At 42.1% G+C, this 19,607-nt stretch overlaps 1 protein-coding gene and 1 long non-coding RNA gene across 2 annotated transcripts in view; one reads left to right on the top strand and one right to left on the bottom strand.

Moving 5' to 3' along the window:
- gse1b (Gse1 coiled-coil protein b) overlaps positions 1-19,607 on the top strand; it is a 162,456-nt gene that overhangs the window by 54,579 nt on the left and 88,270 nt on the right. The gene's annotated exons all lie outside the window — the stretch shown is intronic.
- On the bottom strand, positions 2,828-4,725 carry LOC148424638 (uncharacterized). The gene is made up of 2 exons (XR_015865291.1): positions 4,654-4,725; positions 2,828-3,453 (listed from the first exon to the last, which is right to left on the bottom strand). It is a non-coding gene; the product is annotated as an uncharacterized LOC148424638 (long non-coding RNA).

The following is a 19,607-nucleotide window of genomic DNA, read 5'->3' as shown; positions in this document are numbered from 1 at the left end:
GAGGCGCACAAACACTCTGTTCTATTGATCCTCTCAGCAACTCCCCGACATGCCTGCGTGTCAACAACCGTGTGCTTTTGCGTGTCAAAGGCTCGACCACGGTGCGTTGCATCTGTTTACCACCCCAGCGGAGGATCTCAACTGTTGTCGACCTTTCCACTCTTAACCACATCATGCATATTTTAACGCGCCCAAGAAAAGATCCTCCCGTTTGACTAACATTCGGATGAGCTTGGATAGTAGTACAGCAGCACACAAAGAATCTCACTGGATGCTTGGTGAGGTAGCCAAGTAAAGTTCAATTAATTCATATAGCCCTTAATCACAAGAGAGTCTCAAAGGGAAACAGTTCTAAATAGCAGTTAGTGTTCGGACAAAATCTGAAGCGCATAACTCTTTCAGTGCCATGGACGAGAATTCTGGTCTTTTAAAAATAGTAATGAATAAAGAATAACATTTTGGTCAATTGCGTTTTTTTTTCTCGTTTTTTTTTATGGAGGGTAGCTGACACCAGTGAACAGTGCTTGTAGTTATAATTATAAACATTGGACGGCAGTGTTGACATTGACATTCCTCACTAGAGATATTTTGACAAATCTGTCCCCAATTACTTTGATTTATGAGATGAAGTGACACAAGAACACAGGCTCAATGATGTTTGTGCCACACGTTGTGTACACATTTACCAGTGTGTAATGACAATGAGTTTCTCACCTGATTCTTAATATATACAGTGCTAGCTGTCAATAGAGATGCATTTTGAAAAATCATATCGGCAAGAAATTGGAAAAAATTTGGTTTGAAATGACCAAAAATGATTTTGACTGCTAATTGATTGACGTTCGGTATAAGTATATAATGTGCTTGTTTTTAAGTAGGCTTCATTTTTCATTGGTTTACACTCAGCAAGTAAGTTAGCTGTGTTGCCCTGTGTGTTTTTGCCGTAATTAGTATTTATTTATTTTAATTTATTATTATTCTTTGTAAGTATCAAGCCTTGAAGCCTTGTTTACTGTATATACTGCTTGTTTAAAAACAAGGGCATAAAACAGACATGATTGCCCAAACACGATGAATAATCATGATTAATAATTGTGATTTAAATATTGACCAAAATAATTGTGATTATTCTTCTGGTCATAATTCAACATATTTTTGTTATTTCTGTTTTCATGTAGGACTACACACATTTTGAGATTATTTACTTTTGAGAAGCTGAAATCCTAATGATTTGAGCATTTTTAAATTTGAAACTGCTCATTTAAAAAAACAAAAAGAAATTGCAATTAACTCATTCAATACCAGACATTTTAACACCCATTTTTACCCTAAAACCTGAGAATTTAGCTAAAATATTAGCAAATGTAGATGAATGTCTGAACTCTGAAAAGAAATGTCTCAGGATTGAATGAATTAACGTAACCATCGCAGAGTTGTCGATTAATCAATCAATCATTGTAACTCTAGTCTCATCACAACAACTTGGTGTTTGAACAGAGAGTGTATAAACTTTTACACCCCTCACAGACAAGCAAACTAAACAAGCCCATGTCACAAAAATGCCGTAGATCCACATCTCGTTTCTTTACGACTCCCTGCCATCATTTTAACAACTCACTTTTCCTCCTAACACCCCTCCACATGCGCACACACACGCACACAGACTCACACAAACACCATGACGTCTCATCCACTTCAACTATCATTTAGCTTTACGAGGTGTGCTAAAGAAGACTGTGAGGCGGGCCACCCTCCTTCCCTCCCCTCCCTCCGTCCCTCCCCTTTATAGAATATATTGATATGGTCCGCAAGTCGGACGTGCCTTTCTCCGTTTCCTGGAAATTGACGGCAGGTGGGGACCGTGTGGCGTCTGCTGGGTGCTTCTAGTCGGCGTATGTATTGGCGTCTGTGTTTGGATACGGCAAGGCCTCTGCGAGTGTGCCCCGCTTGCAAACTGGCTCATTAAGGAAATGAGGCGAAGTGGTTTGGAGAAGCGTCAGGTTAAGCAAAGGAGAAGAGTGCTAATTGGGGGAGAACACAGAGTCACAGATGTGGAGTGATGAGGATTAAGACTCAGTTCTTAAGCACTGTGTGTGATAGTTACCATAAACAGTAGGTCAGCTTACGATTAGGTCTTTCTCGCCAAGTGAGTGCCTCACAAAGCCTATGGAATCATTGTCAGAGATGTGCGAGTCCTGTGTATTTGCACACAGAGACTTCACACTATGAGCAGTGCTGCACTTTGTGTTCTCTATTTAATAAGTTTAATTAGTTACACGGCCTGGCTTTTTACTCATAACACTGGGACCCCAAATAATTTCCCCCATAGTAATGACAAGACATGGCATTAATTAAACCCCACATTGTGCTTCTTTTGTTCAGTCTGACCTGACCAGTGACCACTGGGCCAGCATAATTCATACAGACACATATGAAGAAGTAGTCATCCTTTTTTGCAGAGGATAAAGAATATATGCCTGCAATTGTTATGTTTTCTCCCTATGTATCAGTGGGTGGTGCCAAGTGTTAGAATTTTTCCATTCATATATATATATATATATATATATATATATATATATATATATATATATATATATATATATATATATATATATATATATGTTCCTAAGAGCTGATGATGTTGGTGTGCATCTGTTCAGTTATCATACCTTGAGTATTAATGTTATTTGTTAGGTCAACTATGGGGTTTTGAATTTTGTGTTAGCATCAAACTAGAAGTAGGTGTAGTTATCAATATACTGTATGTTAAAGTGTATGAAGACTTGTTTTGCTAAATTGTTAGGTGAATTGAGTTTGCTGCGGCAAACACGCTTATATCTTATTTTTATTTGAAAGTTGAAGCGACCTTTGTATCAGTAACAAAAGCAGTTAAGGAACATTTGCCAGTGTTTATACTATTGCTATCTAGAAACTTATATAAAAAGTTAAGTACAATTGTCAACAGAATTCCTCAAATTTTTCAAAGTAAATGACATTTTAAAACATTTAAATACAAAATAAATTACTCAAAACCAAAAAAGTCCATCATAAATGCAGCTACTTTCCAACAGATCACCAGTGTGACATAATTTAACATCTCAAAATCACCCAGTTTTAAAAGGAACACAAATTATATCAGTTGGAATGTTTTTTTTTGCTCTACAATTAAAAAAAGAATAAAAGTAGACCCCATGCTTGGATTGAATGCATTAGCTTACTGCGTGTCACTACTTGGAGGTGGTGAGACTAATCTCACTTGAAGAAGTCACCTTCACTTGTCAAAGTTGAGTCACACAACCATGCATCACAAATTATTGTCTCCTCACATGAGTCTTAAGTGCTGTGATTAGTCAACTTGTTTGCTGTGTGAATTGTCTGTTTTGCATATTCGTCTGCTTCTTGTTTGCACGCTCCTCCCGCCGCCTGCCTGTTTTTTTTTCCCATCTTCTATTCCTGGGGATAAAGAAAAGGTTTGTTTGATTAATTAATGCTGTTAGACATGAATGTAAATGATCAAAGAAGAGCATTTGCATTTTGGTGTTTAATTATTCATGAGCTGCAAGCGCTCATGAATTAGGACACCTGTGAGGGTCTTCTCCTCTCAAGCTCATGCACATATGCGCGAGGCATCATGGGATGTAACCCTGTGTGTTTAATCGGCCAGGCTCATCACCCTGTGTGCGTGTGTGTGTGTGTGTGTGTGTGTGCGCGCGCGTGTGCGCTAGTAGAGATGCGGGTCATGGCAGGTTCATGTGAGTATTATTGAGTTATGCCGCCACTCTCACCGGGGTTCAGGATTGTGATTAGGTTACAGCCTAGCGCTAAGGCTCCGACTGTCACCCCGACTGTATGATTCATCTCCATGGAGACAAAAGAAAAGCTCTGATCCAATTAACCCCACCGCTGCCATCTCTCGACCCAAGGGCTGTCCGGGTGCCCTGAATGAGGATTACAGGAGGACGTAAAGATGCTTAAAGCCGGCGAAATGCAAACAATGGCACCCTTGCCAAAAGCAGGTATTTTTTCCTCCTTCATCTCCTCCCCGCCCCATCATCGGCAGCATCCGGCGGCAGCACAAATTGGCCCTTGTTGCCATGGATATAAGCAGTGGTTCCGCACGATGGGGCCCGGTGATAAATAGTGGGATGTGAAGGAAGTTAATAATTTATCCCGGGGAGGGAGTGACTGTTCTGGGGAGCGTTACCTAGCATAATGGGTTAAGTGCTGCGATTGCCGCGTGCCAAGCAGCCTGCTCGAAGGAGGTAATATATAAAAAATGAATAAAGGATGAGCTCCCTGCTGGGGAGGAATTGTCAGGGGAGGGTGTTGCTGTTTGTGTGGCGCAGAGGTAGGCTCTGTCGTTTCTCGAATAGCTGGATCGGCAGGTAAAGAACGCAAAAGAATCGCAAACTAACACAGCCTCCCCCAGGCTTTTGTTAATGCTCCACTTTTGCTCGAAAAGCAAAACAGCTCCATATGTTTGCTCGTTTAGGCAAGTGAAGTTGCTGTGTCACAAAGGTCCAGGCAATAGTTAATCATTGTCATTGTCACGTAAGAATTTTTATTTTGAAAGAAACCTTTAATTTCCTGTTCAAATCCCTTGGAGACGTTTTTGGAGAGTTAAAAAAAAAAAAAAAGAGCACGCGTACTCACCCTCACTGCCAAGAGCGGGAAGACAACACCTGCTTCGTGTCTTCTTAGCAATTCATGAGGTGCTACACTCCCAAAGGCTCCTCCCTCTTTATCCATCTGATGCCGGAGGTCGTATCGGGGTCACCGTATTGTGTTAATCCTCTAGAACATATCAGATCAGCTTGATTTCATTATTGTTCCTCTGATGCCCTACATGTACTCCTGTGGGGGGACGAGGGGCTCAAAATACTTAGAATGATCCTCTCAGAGTGATGTGAGGAAATGCAATGAAGTGAATTACCTGCCGCCGAGCTGGAACCTTTCGTGTCAGACACTCAACCAACACCTTGTGCTGCCTATTTTGATGCTGTTTTCAATCCATACGTCTGGTTCGGATGAGTTTCTGTGCCTCTGGCATTATATTTGTCTGCTAGTTCCTTTTCATTTAGTTTCTTCCTGCTTGTGCCTGATAAGTAATGCAGATAGCTGTGATGGATGAATAGTGGCCAGTACGCACACGCCTCAATGTTTATTGTGTGCGTGTCAGCACTCTCCGCTAACATCGTGTGTGTCCTCTAGTGTTTTGTGACCTCTCAAGGCAAAGAGGCCTTGAGGTTATGACACACGTATGCAGCTGGAGGAAGAACGCATACAAATTAAGGGATATATATATATATATATATATGTATATATATATATATATATATATATATATATATATAAAGCCCAGTCAACTATGAAGCAAATTAGCCAGTAAATAATAAGTGTCTTGTGTGAAAACAATACAACAGCTTCACAACAGGCACACTTGTCCAAAAAACAGAAATGAGTTAATATGTTACTGCATTCATTAGGCCAGAACAAGAGTCTAAAAGGTAAAAAGCTGCTTAATGTATTGTAATAAATGTTTACAATATCAATTGGGTTCAAAAGGGCGGCTCGGTGGTGCAGTGAATAGCGCCTCCCCCTCACAATTAAAGGGACTCGCGTTCAAATCCACCTGGCTTCGGCCTTCCTGTGTGGAGTACGCATGTTCTCCCGAGCCCGCATGGGTTCTCTCCGGGCACTCCGGCTTTCTTTCATCCTCCATAAACATGCGTGGCAGGTTTATCGGACGTACTAATTTGTCCTTAGGTGTAATTGGGCGTGTGAGTGGTTGTTTGTCTGTCTGTGCCCTGCAATTGGCTGACAACCAGTTGAGGGTGTCCCCCGCCTACTGCCTCAAGTCAGCTGGGATAGGCACCAGCGACCCTTGTGAGGATAAGTGGCTGCAGTAAATGGATGGATGGACTTACTGTATGTTCTATCATATAAAAAATGTAATACAACATGCAAACTAACATACCTTATATTTAAAGACCTATGTTAGCACAATTAAAATGTTATCTTATAAAACATGTAATCCAACACGCAAGCTAAATGAGCTCATATTTAAATACCTACATTAGCATGATTAAATTGGCTTTTTCATAAACTGTTCACTGACCAGTCGTACACGGAACGATGATTGTAAAGAATAAACATCCTTTATTGCTCAGAATGTCAAGCGTGAGTAGAGCTATGCAGGCAAAGTGACATGGATTGAATTGATGTAATGATCTAAACATGCAGAAACAAGTAATACCACTTAGCTCCATTTAGCTGGAATGAGTGTATGCACTACGTATTTGCACTTGCGCCATGTGCTCTGGATCATTTAGCCGGGACCTTTCATCTGTTTTATGAGCTCTCATTGTTAGCAACGCTTAGTGGGGTTACGTAGGTACAACTACAGGGAGTTGTGACAGCATCAAGCTCACAAAACACACACAAACACAATCACAACTCTTATTTTCTTTTTTGTGAAACCCTGAGTGACAACTTAATCAAACCCTCACACTGTTGTAAACATGTGGACACACACACACAAGCACAACTCTGCACATGCATGCTCCCCTCCCCAGGTTGCCTTTTGTTCCCTGCATCTGTTTCCCTCTGTGATTAATTGCAATTAGCGAGAGGTTTGAAGGCCCGTGGAAGAAAACAGTGAGGAAAAGCGAGGAGATTAATGAGGGGAGGCATCCACGGGAGAGGGAGGGGGTAGAGAGAGAACGGCGAGGAATGAGAGAGCTTGCGCAGATGACACGGTAATAAGGGAGGGGCTGGAGGAGAAGCGAGTGATGCTCGGATGCTAATGACATAAGAGATGGGAAGAGCGCAGGAGCGTGACATGGAGCTAAAGTGGGAGAGGAGAGAGTTGGTTGTCAAAGCACAGGCCGCGGAGCGACGCCACAGGGGACTGATTAAATATGGAAATTATAATTGCTAATTGACCTTTATTAATCAGAGCAAGGGAATGGGGTGTGTTTTGTGGCTCCTCGTGGGTGTGCACGACATTACGAGCGTACTTGACTGCTTTGTGTGTGCCGCGGCTGATCCCCTTGTGCATCGCTCTCTCATGTTTAAATACATCATGGATGAGGCAGCTAGAATGCACAAAATATGAGAATGTGTTACAAAGAACTAAACGGGGTCAATAATGTCCCATTTCGGGCTGACTGATGATCGCATGCATACAAGCATCAGTTCTTTCTTTATAGTATGCTGAAGAAAAGTATCTTCAATCACATTTTTAATGAGTTCATAATTCCAATAATAATCACAAGCTTTGTCATACAGGGCCACGTGTTTACTTTTGTGACTGGTCTGTTTCTTGAAATATCAGTTACAGTGATCCTTTAGTTGATTTATCATGTCATGTAATTCCGATAGCAAACATTATTGAAGCTCTAGCTTCTCAGTGAGGTGTCACAACATCAAGCTCTTAAGTTTCGTTCCGAGTCATTTCTTCTTTCCATGTCTAGTTTCTGAGTCTATTTACAGGTCAGTTTGAGGCACGATATTGCAAACTCAAGCACTTAAGCTGTTGTCCTTTTTCCTTCAACATCTATTTTTCCAGAAATGGTTTTATTTATCTAGTTCTATTCACTTCTCCACTTCTGTGCTATGTCTGCTTCTGGGTGACTTCTGCTCCTCCTTTTAATGTTTTAGAGTACCGCAATTGTTTTTTTTATACTTTGTCGGGCTTACTGTATAATTGCTTACTTTACTGTTATTTAGTAAAACTCTGACACACTCATTGCCTCAGTTTTTCTGCAGATTTATGTTTTGGATTATTCAATATGTTTAGTTTTTAGTTTATTTAGATTTGTTTTAATTTGATTTTAATTGGTTTAATGTTATAGTTTTTTATATGTATTTGGAAAAATCCTAGTTTCAGTTTAGATTTTATTAAGTCATTCACTGCCAATGTTGGCTATAGAAGTCAAGGATATTTTTTTACTGGAATTTATTCACTGCCATTGACAGCTTCATAAGTCAAAAATGTACTTCAACTGGTCAGGCAGAATTGTTAATCTTTGTATTTCTTTTAGTTTTTAATATATGATGTATTTGACAAGAGCAAGATAAAGATAAAGCTCGCTAAGTATTGTGAAATAAAGTAAACGACAATTATCAATGTTGTCAATTTTCGTGAACTACAATAGCCTTTGTTTCCAGAGCCTGTTTTCTGACTCCCCTATGATCTATTTGCACTTGCTGTCATTATAAAGTCACATCTATGATCACACAAACGGAGGCACACACATAAACATCAGTCTTGCTGCCAGATTGCACAGATTTGATTAGAGAGCTCCTAAATTCATTAACACAATGTGATTTTGCCAGCCGTCATTAGAGCAGCATGTAAACTGATCCGAAGTGGTTTGATTTGGTTTTAGCTTGTTAAACGCAGATTCATGCTTCTTTGAGTTTGACAGGTTATTGTTTTTCTTTTTTCCAACACAACTATTAACCATACAGTATATGCCATTGGAATTTATACCACCCTGAGTACAACAAACATTCAGTACAATCATATTTTTTCTTGAAACGATCCTGTGTAAACCTCCCCTTACACCAGTGTCCTTAAATCTTTTTTAGTTCATCACAGAATTAGACTGATGTGACTGAACATATCCCCCCCACCTAATCACACCCTCCCCTCCTGTCAAGGGCTAGTAGGACACAAGGCCTCAAAGGGACAATTGTTGCAGGCTCCTGAGGTGATTGTGAGGTCAAGCATCAGCGAAGATGAGATAGGACACACAAGCCTGGGAACGCACATGTGCAAACACATAAAAGCACTCACAGTCACTCGTGTGTATTTCATATGTTTATCCCATTTGTCACTTTTCTGTCCTCACATCACACACGTGGCTTACACACAGTATTTACTAGACGGTAAACTACAGACTGTCTGAGATCTTTTCCAGCCATTATTCTTTTGTTCTTAGTGAGAAGCCCCTCTCTCCTGGGGAATTGGATGGCTTGTTTTAGGAGTGCAGCAAAGCTCATCTGCTTTGAACGTATTGCCAACTTCGTCTGTCGGCAGGGGAGAGCGCTGGAGCAGTGTGTTGTACTTTCTTGAGCCAGCAGAGGGCGCAGCAAAGGCATGCCCTCAGTATCCATTTCCCCTCTGCTCATCTCTATAAGAATAGTTGAAATCAACCATAGTACGATGCTTATAGACACTTCTAGAAATTAATTTTGATGCGAAAGTTATTCACCAATAAAATTTCAATGCTGATAAACCTACACAAGTTGTGTGTGTGCGTTGGGGGGGGGGGGGGGGGGGTGATTTGTTTGGTGTTATCAGTCTGAGTTAGGCTCTGCAGGCTCAAGGAGCACTTCCTCGGTATATGCATGCATATGTGCATGTAATCCTGTTCATGTGTGCGTGTGTGTGTTTACCGTTGGGTAGAGACACTTTGATTGAGGTCTTCGTTGCAAAGCTGTCTGTTTGCCAGTCGGTTTGTCTCAGAGCCAAGACTCTGCAGCCGGGAAGAATACAATGATTATCTGTCACATGGCGGGAGCATTCTTCATCTGGTCAGCCAAGATTGCCTTGTTCTGCACCTTGGACCGCACACTTTTTGCACTAAATACACACTGAATTATTTGTTTACTTTGATATCATTTGCTATGGAGTTGCTCCAGTCATGTATGTATTTGTCATCTTTGCCATTTTTATTGTTATGTTTTATGATTTGTCATGCAGGGTCATATATTTATTTTAGTGACTGACTGGGGGTGACTGATTTTTTTTTTTTTTTTCCTTGATGTAACCCTTCGCGTTAAGGGTGTCCCAACCCAATATTGGATGTTAAAGAAAAGCAGTATCGGGTTATATCAATTCATCCAAAATCTTGGCTATACGCAGTCATATACAAGCAGTCCATTCCTGGACTCTGCTTCTGCTCTGCAGCTTCATGCTCAAGTGTCAAAATCCATGCTCTGGATGACCAGACAAATGGGAAGAGAAGGATCTAGCGCACACTTCAGGGACCACACATGTATATACACAAACACTTAAATATGGACAGACAACAGCCTAGAGTTGTTTACAAAACCTGCTTTTAGATCCAAATTCTGCTCCTCACGCGACGTTATCTTTTTTGTTCATACAAAAATTTACACGGGGCTTGTCTCCTTTTGACTTTGAACAACTTGGGATGAGCGTTCGCCTCACTTTCTGTTTTATTTTTTTGCTGTGTGTGCATGTGTGCTTGTGTGGGCCGAGTCTTAGCGTTCAGCAGTGTGCGAGGAATGTTAACAACCTTTAACCTCTGGGCTCATTAATGCGAAGGGTGTGGGGTGATGATGTGGCGCTGGGATAATTGGTATGTGGGTGTGTGTGCGTGTGTACGTGTGTCAAGGCAAACTTGATTTATCACACGTTTGTCGGTGTGGAGGAGGAGGACGGGTCTCGCCAACGCCAGAAGTCAAAAGGCCGGGTCAAAGGTCTTGGAGGGTCAACGTGCTGAGTAGATATCAAAGAGCATCCTGGGACCTAAAAATGCCCGACCAGGGGCAGATAGGCTACCGGGGGTCATCCGACCAGACAAAAGCACATAAACACGCTCACTGTGGCATACGTCACTTGCTTGCTAGCGGAGGTGGAGGGCAGAGAGGCTAAGGTCACTGCGTCTGTTCCGAGATCAGAGGTCGGGGGACGGCGCCGTCAGATCAGACTACGGATTCACCCGCGCATTTTATTTCGTACGCCGACAACTCGGGTTACCTCTTGGCAGCCTGGTGACAAATATGGTACAAAATATGCGTCAAAGCCGAGCGCGCCGGTGCACCCAAACACACATGCACACAAGCAGACAAAGCCCCACAAAGGCAGCTAATTTCACGCCGGCTCTGCTGGGGCCCGCTTTGGGCCCGGCTGTGAGGCACAGACACGGAGACAGATGGTGCAGGCCTGGCATGAGGAGGTTTTGCTGTCCTCGTGTGCCTGTGATTGCCGACGCGCTGGTGAGGATTCTCTGCCATGCACACATTTTTTCAAACATCGTTTCTGCACACCGACGGAGCGGTCTGTGGCCACGTCACTTCCCGGCCCATTCTTGCCGCCAAGTGAGGTGTCGGGGAAATGTTACCCCCGCAGCGACCCGTGCGTCTTCAAAGATGGTTTTCAAGCCAGTCGCGCTGGGTTTTGTAAATCGCTTCCCTTCTAAGAGGCCGCTGAGTAGCGGCTGCGCATTTTAAACGGAACACTTGTTTGAAGATGAATGGCTGGCAGTGAATGAAACACAGTCTTGTATCCTTCCTAGAAGTATTGTTTTTATAGAGTTTGTTTGTGTGCATACTGCTGCCGTATTTGAAATGGCTGGTTGCAATGATAGCTTTTACAAATCTAAATCTTGTTAGTGTGCTTAGCTTGGCTGAGGATGAGCCTGAGGATGAAGACAGGCAAAGAAGGAAATAGACAGGGTGGGGCCACGACGGAAAAAAAAGTCTCGCAGTGGATGATAAGCGGCAGACCTTAGCATGGCGAGCGTGTGGTGAACACAGGTGGCGCTAGCAAGCCGTTTTAGCAGGCGGCCGAGGCGAGATGAACGGGACTGGCAGAGAGGCAGGGAGGCCGATTGACAAACCGCCGCTTTGGGCCAACAGACGGGCAGACGGCCGGACGGACGGACAGGCTAACAGCCAGCGCTCCAACCAGGCAGACGGGGAGCCCGTGTCATCCCATAGTGAGCGAACAGGCGGAGCGAGCAGGGTTCATATTCCCCGGGACAGGTGGCGGGATATGCCACTGCTGCCACCTGGCACTCGGCACCTGCCCTTGTGTTCCCCCCTCGCGTCGCCTTCCTCTTCATTTGGGCCATGATATCGCTATGGGCTCTTGACCTCATCCTCAACCACAAGCCCCTGCTGGGACGCTACAGCAGTGACTGGGATAGACTGTCACTATCCTCTCTTGTAAAGTCTCCACTGCGCTCCGCCGGAAAGAAGCATATTAAATCACATTTCCTGCTACTGGTACAGTCCAGTGATACATTTTGAATGGGAAATGCGGATCCAGTTTGCGTTTCTTGTCAGTTATGTGATTATACTACATGAAACCTTGCTCACAGTCAGTGGAGCACACCAACTAACTTTACAAAGACCAATGCGACAAAACAGAATCACAGTAACACCACCAAGGCAAAATATGTCATACACATTTGACTGCGTCGTTATGACCTGCCTGGCAATGATGTTCCACTCAATTGGTGAAGGTACAGTTAAACATCACTCTTGATGGGATAGGGACTGAAAAGAGAAAATTTGTGTGTAAAGGTTTGTGCTGCACAATAATTGTATATCGATGTGACAAGTTTGTACCAAAAGATAACATTTGTCCAAATGAAACTCCTCAACCACAACATTTTCAACCCCCATATTAGGGGGGTCGACTTAACTGTATGACTCAAAACAGACCAAGTTGTTCCACATATGTGTGTTTGAATATCATAAATTTGAATGTGAAATAAATGTCATTTACATGGCTTAAAATGATTTATTTGACCTCTAATTTCGATAGTGTGCATCGGTTTTAGAGTGTTTGCACAGAACATCAGAAAAACGCACTTTCATCAAGCGCCGCCAAATCGCCTCTTTGTTGTCAACAACGAGGCTGTTTGAATGTTTTTCTCGGCGGACTTTGACACATTATGAAAAGGAAAAATGTTAATTTATTGGAAAGCCATGATCTATGTAGCCACTAAAGTCAGGGGTAGGCTTATACTCCCAATTAGAGTAAAAAAACAATAAAATAAAAAAAAGGTGGGCTCCACTTTTAAGGGAGGTCGACTTGTATTCGTAGGAATAGGGTACCCTCAAATTGTAGCTGAAACTGCAGTATTTTAAAGCACATTTGTTTGTGTTTATTCAAGTTCCTTGTTGGTGGTGATTATAGCCAAAATGTGCCAGTTTCTCAATTTGTATAGATCCAGTTCAGGGTTAATGTACTTTACCTCTTGTTGCCAAAATGTATAGAAATGCATAGATGCATAGATAAGGTTGGAACCAAAGAAAAAAGTTATTTTGGACTGAACTAATTTAGACCATGCTTGGTCTAAATTGGCTTTAGATCATAACTGATATAATACAATACAGTCATTGTTTTTGGAATACAGTACACATGAGCGTGCGGTACAATGAACATGTCGGAACTGATTGCAGTCATCTTACTCAAGCATGGAAATACATGCGGGCTTAGTCCTCTGTCCCATCAGTCCCGTTCAAGGTTATGTGTGTGAGAAGAGGGTGCGATAGTGTGTAATTCCTTCTCCCCCAGGTAGCAAAGGCCACCTGCTCCCAGTCACCCCTCCCGAGCCCTGTGTGACCACAGTGCCAACAGCAGCAAGCTGCCTAATTAAACGCAGCGTGCACGGCTCGTCGCCTCTTCCTCCCACTTGCAGAGAAAGACTGGCACGCCGGCTCGCATCAAACGTGTGAATTTGTATTTAAATTAATAACACAAATAGACACAAAGAATGTAATCCGCCCACTCGCTCTGTACGGCGAGAAGACAAAGTGCGGAACGCAAACATTTTTGTAATGTGAAAACAATTGTGTGTCTCGCAAACACAAAAACATGCACACTCAGGCTTCCTGCTGCCAACAGAATGTCCCCTTTTACAGTAGGAGGGATCTATTTGGCGCGGCGCGCTGCTCCTCTCTTTCATCCCAATGCATCCTTTTTAGTGGTCCCCGATGGACTAGGGAGGACGTGAGTGCTGTCCTGCTCCATCCCATCAAAAGCATCAAGTCAACTCTTCTTTTATTACATTCTCCAACAATTTATATTTAAATAGCAGTGGTAAATGTCAAGATATGGACTCATCTGTCTATACACCGGCTGTGGACCTGTGTTAGTTTTTTTTCAAAAGCTAGACTTTTGCTGCAGGCTTGTTTTTGCTGTAATGAATTTCAGAAGGCAAATGCAGAGAAAAACATTTTGTTTCATGTAACAGGGGGATTTTGTTGTTGTCTGAGGAAGTAAGAAAGCGGCAAAGGCTTCAATGTATGGATTTTTTTTCACACTGGGGTATTTTTTTTGCTTCATTGTAGAGGAGTTTTACTATTATCATACTTACCCTTAGTGTCCACAGTGGGCCCACCAGGAGCAGGCGAATTAATTACAATGAATTAAACCATGCTCCAACATGAGTTCAAATAATGTTTAATTATTTTTACCTTATTTACTTGCTTATTACTTCTGCTTGTTTTTTCCTCAGTTCCAAAAAAAAAGTAGAGATGTTTTTTTTTTGTGGATTTTTTGGAACAGTATAATTTCCATTTGTATTCATTTCAATGATTTTGAGTTTCAAGCATTGAACGGTTGAACTGGTATCTCCAGGTATCCCTTTATAAATTCCCTGAAAATTTCAAGTTACTATTTGAAATGTCATCAGTCAAAACTGTTTATGAGGAGGATATGAAAAATTGCGGGTTGCGTGAATTGAGGAAGTTAACTGTGACTTAAACATTTATCAAGAAGGAGGGTGAACATTTAGGGGTTCTATTGGGTATGTCGGTGCATGAAGAAGAGAGACATAGGAAGAGGAAAAGTAGGAGACATTGGCAGCATGGAACTTCTAGAGGTGTGACTGTTCCCTAAACAGATTTAAGGGGCGGCCCTTCCAAACCCCCACAGTTTCCAAAATGCCACAGGGACTTGTCCCATAATCCCTTGTTCCAGGTAAACAGATTTTTTTTCCTCCAAAAGCCTGGGCCCACTCCACATGCGCATACACACACCATCAAAAGCTCTCCTTTGCATATGACTTCAAAACCTCCTCCTTGCTTGAAGCTCACAGCCCCTCGTGGCTAATGCAGCTCACCGATGCACAAATGCTGCTCTGTAATTGTTGAGAATCAGCCAGATGTCTGCTAAATTGCGGCTGATGAGCTGCTTCCACAAACATTTGAGTGATTGTGTTTGTCTAATTGCCTACATTGCCAATAAACTTCATGCTCCATTGCAAGCACTGGGCAATAAAATGTATGATAATGTATACAGTTGGATAGATTATACACATTGGGCTATAACCAGGCCCAAAGCATCATTTAATAAAGTAAATTAGCTTGATTGAACAAGTCTAACAGTTAAACAATAGTCCTGGGAAGTTTTAAAGGCACATCAGACACTTGTTTTCACAATTTGTGCTACTCAATAATGAAAAAATCAATGGTTACATCATTAAAAAAAATAGAATTATTAAACAAAGTTAATAAAATCAAACTGCCAAATATGGTATCACTTCAGTTGAAAAGCCATGACCTTTTTCCCCTCAAATTAATGTTCCGCATTGATAGGGAATTGTAAGCAGTAAAATGTATTTGTAGTTCATTATTGAAATGAGATGAGATTAATGTAACCTTTCCTCAATCCAATTCTAACCTATTTTAAATTATTGCTAAAACTATGACATACATGTGCAGACCTTCATAAGTGAATTCAGACATTTGTTTCTGAATGCATTGCACGTTTGAATATAATTACTGAAAATGTACAAAGTCTGAGAACTTTGGCTTTTTTTTTTTTTTACCTACAGTCAGTAACCCTTTTAAAACCCAAATATTGGCAATATTCAGGTTTTTAAATGCCATAAATAGACACAGTAACCCGAAAAAGCTCTGAGCTATGAGAACAGAGAGCAAGGCATGATTGTTCATGATTTTGAATCTTCATCTTCTATACCTTTGTTAAATTCAACTTGTTTTTTTTACAACACGCTTCTCTGTGGTGTGTCATATTTCATCGACATTTTATTTCATATTTTCGCTTCACGTAATGCCACATATTGTGCCGCGGTACAATAGTTGTGGCAGGGCACCATTGTGTGCAATCATGTGCCATTGGACACATGCCACATCTTACTTGTTCAACATGGGACCCTGTCTACGACGGCCTTACATCTTTTGTGTCATTTAGCACAGCTGCATGATGTGCAAAGCTGTGCTCTCTCCTCCTCCCTTGTTGTTGTTTGACAAAGCCTTTCTGTACGGCGGCGGAGAAACTCCTCTGTTTACACTCCATCACAGCCACTTAAACACCACTGCCTTCCATCCTAGCTTTAATCTCTCCCTCCTCTTTCTTTTCTTTTCTCGATCCACTCCATTTAGTCATTAGGTCGCCTCTCATCTGCATAAGCTTGCTGTTGTGCAGCTCGATTGCACTGGGCTCTGGCTCATGTTTATTAAATACGGCTTCTTGTTGTGTCAGCCCCACAGCTCTCTGCCTTGTCCTGCTATCGCCTGGCATTGCTGTTTGCCATCCTCCCTCTGGCCTCCCTTTCTCCCCCCTTACGGTGGGGGCATTAAAGACTCCTTTTGCTAGCCGTCACTCTTCATAAGTGGTGTCTTGCTCAATGTGTTCGCCTCGTTCCCGGTGCGAGCGCACCTCAATGCCCCGATGCGCGTTCGCTCTACGGGCCCTACTCAGAATGGAAATGAAGGGAGTCTGTAATGAGTTCCACTCAGCCAGGGTCCCCGACCCCATCGCCATCAGCCAGCTTAGAGGAGAGAATCAGAGACGAGAGAGGGCAGCGAGACGGGGGTCAGCGATGGAGGGAAGAAGTGGCTCGAGGGAAAACACCGTGCCTTTTTTTATTTTTACACCCCCCCTCCTTAGTGCTCGGTTGCCAAGCTGCTACAATGTTAAGCTGGCCTTTCTTTGAGTCTATAGGGAACAGTATGGGACCGTCGAAGAGGGAATGGAAGGAGTGACGGAGAATGTTGAGGGGGCGGTTGGGAAGGGGGAAGGGGAGAGATGACTCTACAGAAGACTTGTACAAAAGAATATACTGTACTTTGAACATGGGAACTGCAATATATAGTAGGATGAAGAAGACAATAACTGACACTATCCACCTCCTGCATGCTCAGCGCACTTTGAGATGCAGTTTGCTCTCATTTGAGCAGGACGCCGCATTGAGCTTAATTGGTTTAAAGCCTTTGAGACTTAATAGCCATCATTTATGGCCATAAACGTTAACCCTGAAACCCAACTAGCCATGTCATCCTAATTGTTGGCTTGCAAAAGTGGTGGACTTCGCGACGATATGGCAGGTGTGATTTAAAAAAAAAAAAAAAAAAAAATCTCATGATGACATAATGTAGATTGCAACCTCAGAAAAATATTCAGCTCTCAAAGCTGACCAACATTGAAATACAGCAAACTCATAAGCCAGTATTCATTAAAAACTAGTTTTAATCTCAAAAATTATACCTATCTTACCCTTGTGAACTACTGTGGCATTATGCACCGTTGGAATGTTAACCACGCATTTACTTGTTGAAGAAGAAAAACTCACAGTTTAAAAAGTAGCAAATAAAATAAAATCTAAAAAAAATTCACTTCGATTAAATGAAAATTCTGTTAAACGGTTTTAAAACAGTTCTTAAAAATAAAAGTTAAATGTTTTTTTTATTTTACTCAAAATTTGAACCAGGCATGATGGCCAAAAAATATGACTTAAATCCCAGTCATTTTAGATTATTACAATTTTGATCAATTTTGATTGAAGTAATAAACCTCAAAATGTAATAGTAACTGTTGGAGCCCAGCATTCTGCCACTTGTGCAAAATTGGCAAATACAACTAAAAACTACTTCTGTAGTTATGGTACTATAAACAGTATTGTGCTTAAAAAGTAAAAACAAAACTGAACTGTACACGAAAACATACTGTTTTTTTAAATAGATGTTATGAGAGCTACATAAAACACCCGTATCAAGGTATATTTGATTGAATTTCATGTTTTGATGTTATTTGCACTTAATTCAGTGATTCATTAACATGCCACAAGACCGAGCATGTGTTCGTGGCGCATACCACACTTGGAGAATCACTGAAGTAGACATCGTTTTAAATGAAACAAAACCTGCCCTAACAAGTATTTCACCCCTTTAATGTAGCAAATAAAGTGCACACTAACAGTAGATTTAGTTTTAACAACGGCTGCATGTGGACTATTTGCATTCGTAATGTGCACTTTCAATGACCTGCGAGCTGTTTGCGAGAACTCAAGCGGTCACACATTAAAGGACTGAAAGGAACTGCTGCAAACTGATCTTGATTTAGCGCACGCATATGATTCCTTTGGAAGTGGGTGAGTTATATTAGACGTTATTTACACAAGGTATATCCCACCAAGCCAGTCCGAGGGAGAAGTTGGAGCCATGTCAACACCAGCGGAAATGGCCTCCAGAGACGAGCGCGCGTGTGTGTAAAGTGAGAGTTGTGTCTGAAAGACCGTGATAGATGAGAGACAGCTGATAAGACGACCGAGGGTGGGAGCAGTCAAACATTGCAGAGATACAGAGGGTCTTGGCCTTTCCTGTTTATCCCTCCTGTGCGCTCGTATGTGTGTTTTTCACCTTCATAGATGCTTGGCTAGGGTTTCAGTTAAGGGCCGGAGACAGCTGGGACTACTGGAAGCATTTGTTCGAGTATTTAGTTACCTCACCAGGGTAGACGTTTGCGTTTGTATCTCTAGCATATCCATGGCCTGTAATGCGTGTGTACGTGCACCCATGCAATTGTGTGTCTGAATAAAAGAGGGTAATGGCTGACTCCACACGGCCCCTGACCTTGCTGGTCTGCGCAAGTCCTCCTCTGTTTCTCCTCACGCTGATTAAAGGGTCAGCGCTCTGTTACGCATGCGAACACGCGGCACACACAGCGTGCCTCTTCTGGCTCTGCTGTCAGCACAATAGAGAAGGAGAACGAGGACATTCAGAGAGGGGGAGCACGGACGAGAGCAGCGGTGGAGTGACCAAGATAATAGAGATACATGGCTATCAGGATGTAGGCCTGCATGGAGAAGGCATATCTGCTCAAACAAAGATAAAAGCCTGCACGCATTATATCTGCCTGCTTATTAGAAGCAAGGGAAGGCTGGGTGGAGTTAAAATAATGGAGAACTCAGGCTGTGGGCAATTATGCCTTTTTTACTCTGCACTTTTTCCTTTGATTCCTCTTCCTCCTTAATTATTTGAGTGTTTCAATTAGATTTTTTTTTTTTTTTTTTTACATTTATGCTACCTGTCTGTCTTCATTGCCACCGACAGGCACACTTCTAAAGAAAACAATGCATGAGAGGCACTGCATGTGCATGTGTGCCGGACTGATAGAATTTTGCCCCTCGTGGCAGCTTTCTTGGCATTTGACTAAAGGCTCGGGTGTCTGCAGGCCATGTTTTGCATGCATGCATTTGTCCCTATTCACAATTGTATCTGTATGTGGCCAAGTGCTCTAGCGGCCGTTAGGTTTGTGCGAGTACGATATATACAGCACTGACACATCTAAAAGCAATTAGCATATTATCTTCAAAAAGAAATTTTTCACCTAAAGTAATATGGGCATCTCCACAAGCTAACCAATAGCATCTATGTGGCGGCTGAAACGAGTCCTTGGGTAATTTGAGTTACTTGGTTTAAAAAAATGCCCAAAAAATATTTAAATAAAATATAAAACAATATGTCAAGAGAATTTCAGCAACAGGTGTTAATGCTCTGTATGACAGGAAAACATGTTTGAAAGAAGAAAGATTACTTCCACATAAACCTTAGTGTACTGGATGGTGGACGCAAATGACTCTGAATACGTT

This window comes from Hippichthys cyanospilos, chromosome 4 (assembly GCF_059441005.1).
Source record: "Hippichthys cyanospilos isolate Australia breed blue-spotted pipefish chromosome 4, RoL_Hcya_1.0, whole genome shotgun sequence".
NCBI lineage: Eukaryota > Metazoa > Chordata > Actinopteri > Syngnathiformes > Syngnathidae > Hippichthys > Hippichthys cyanospilos.
This window is presented reverse-complemented; position numbering and strand designations above follow the sequence as displayed.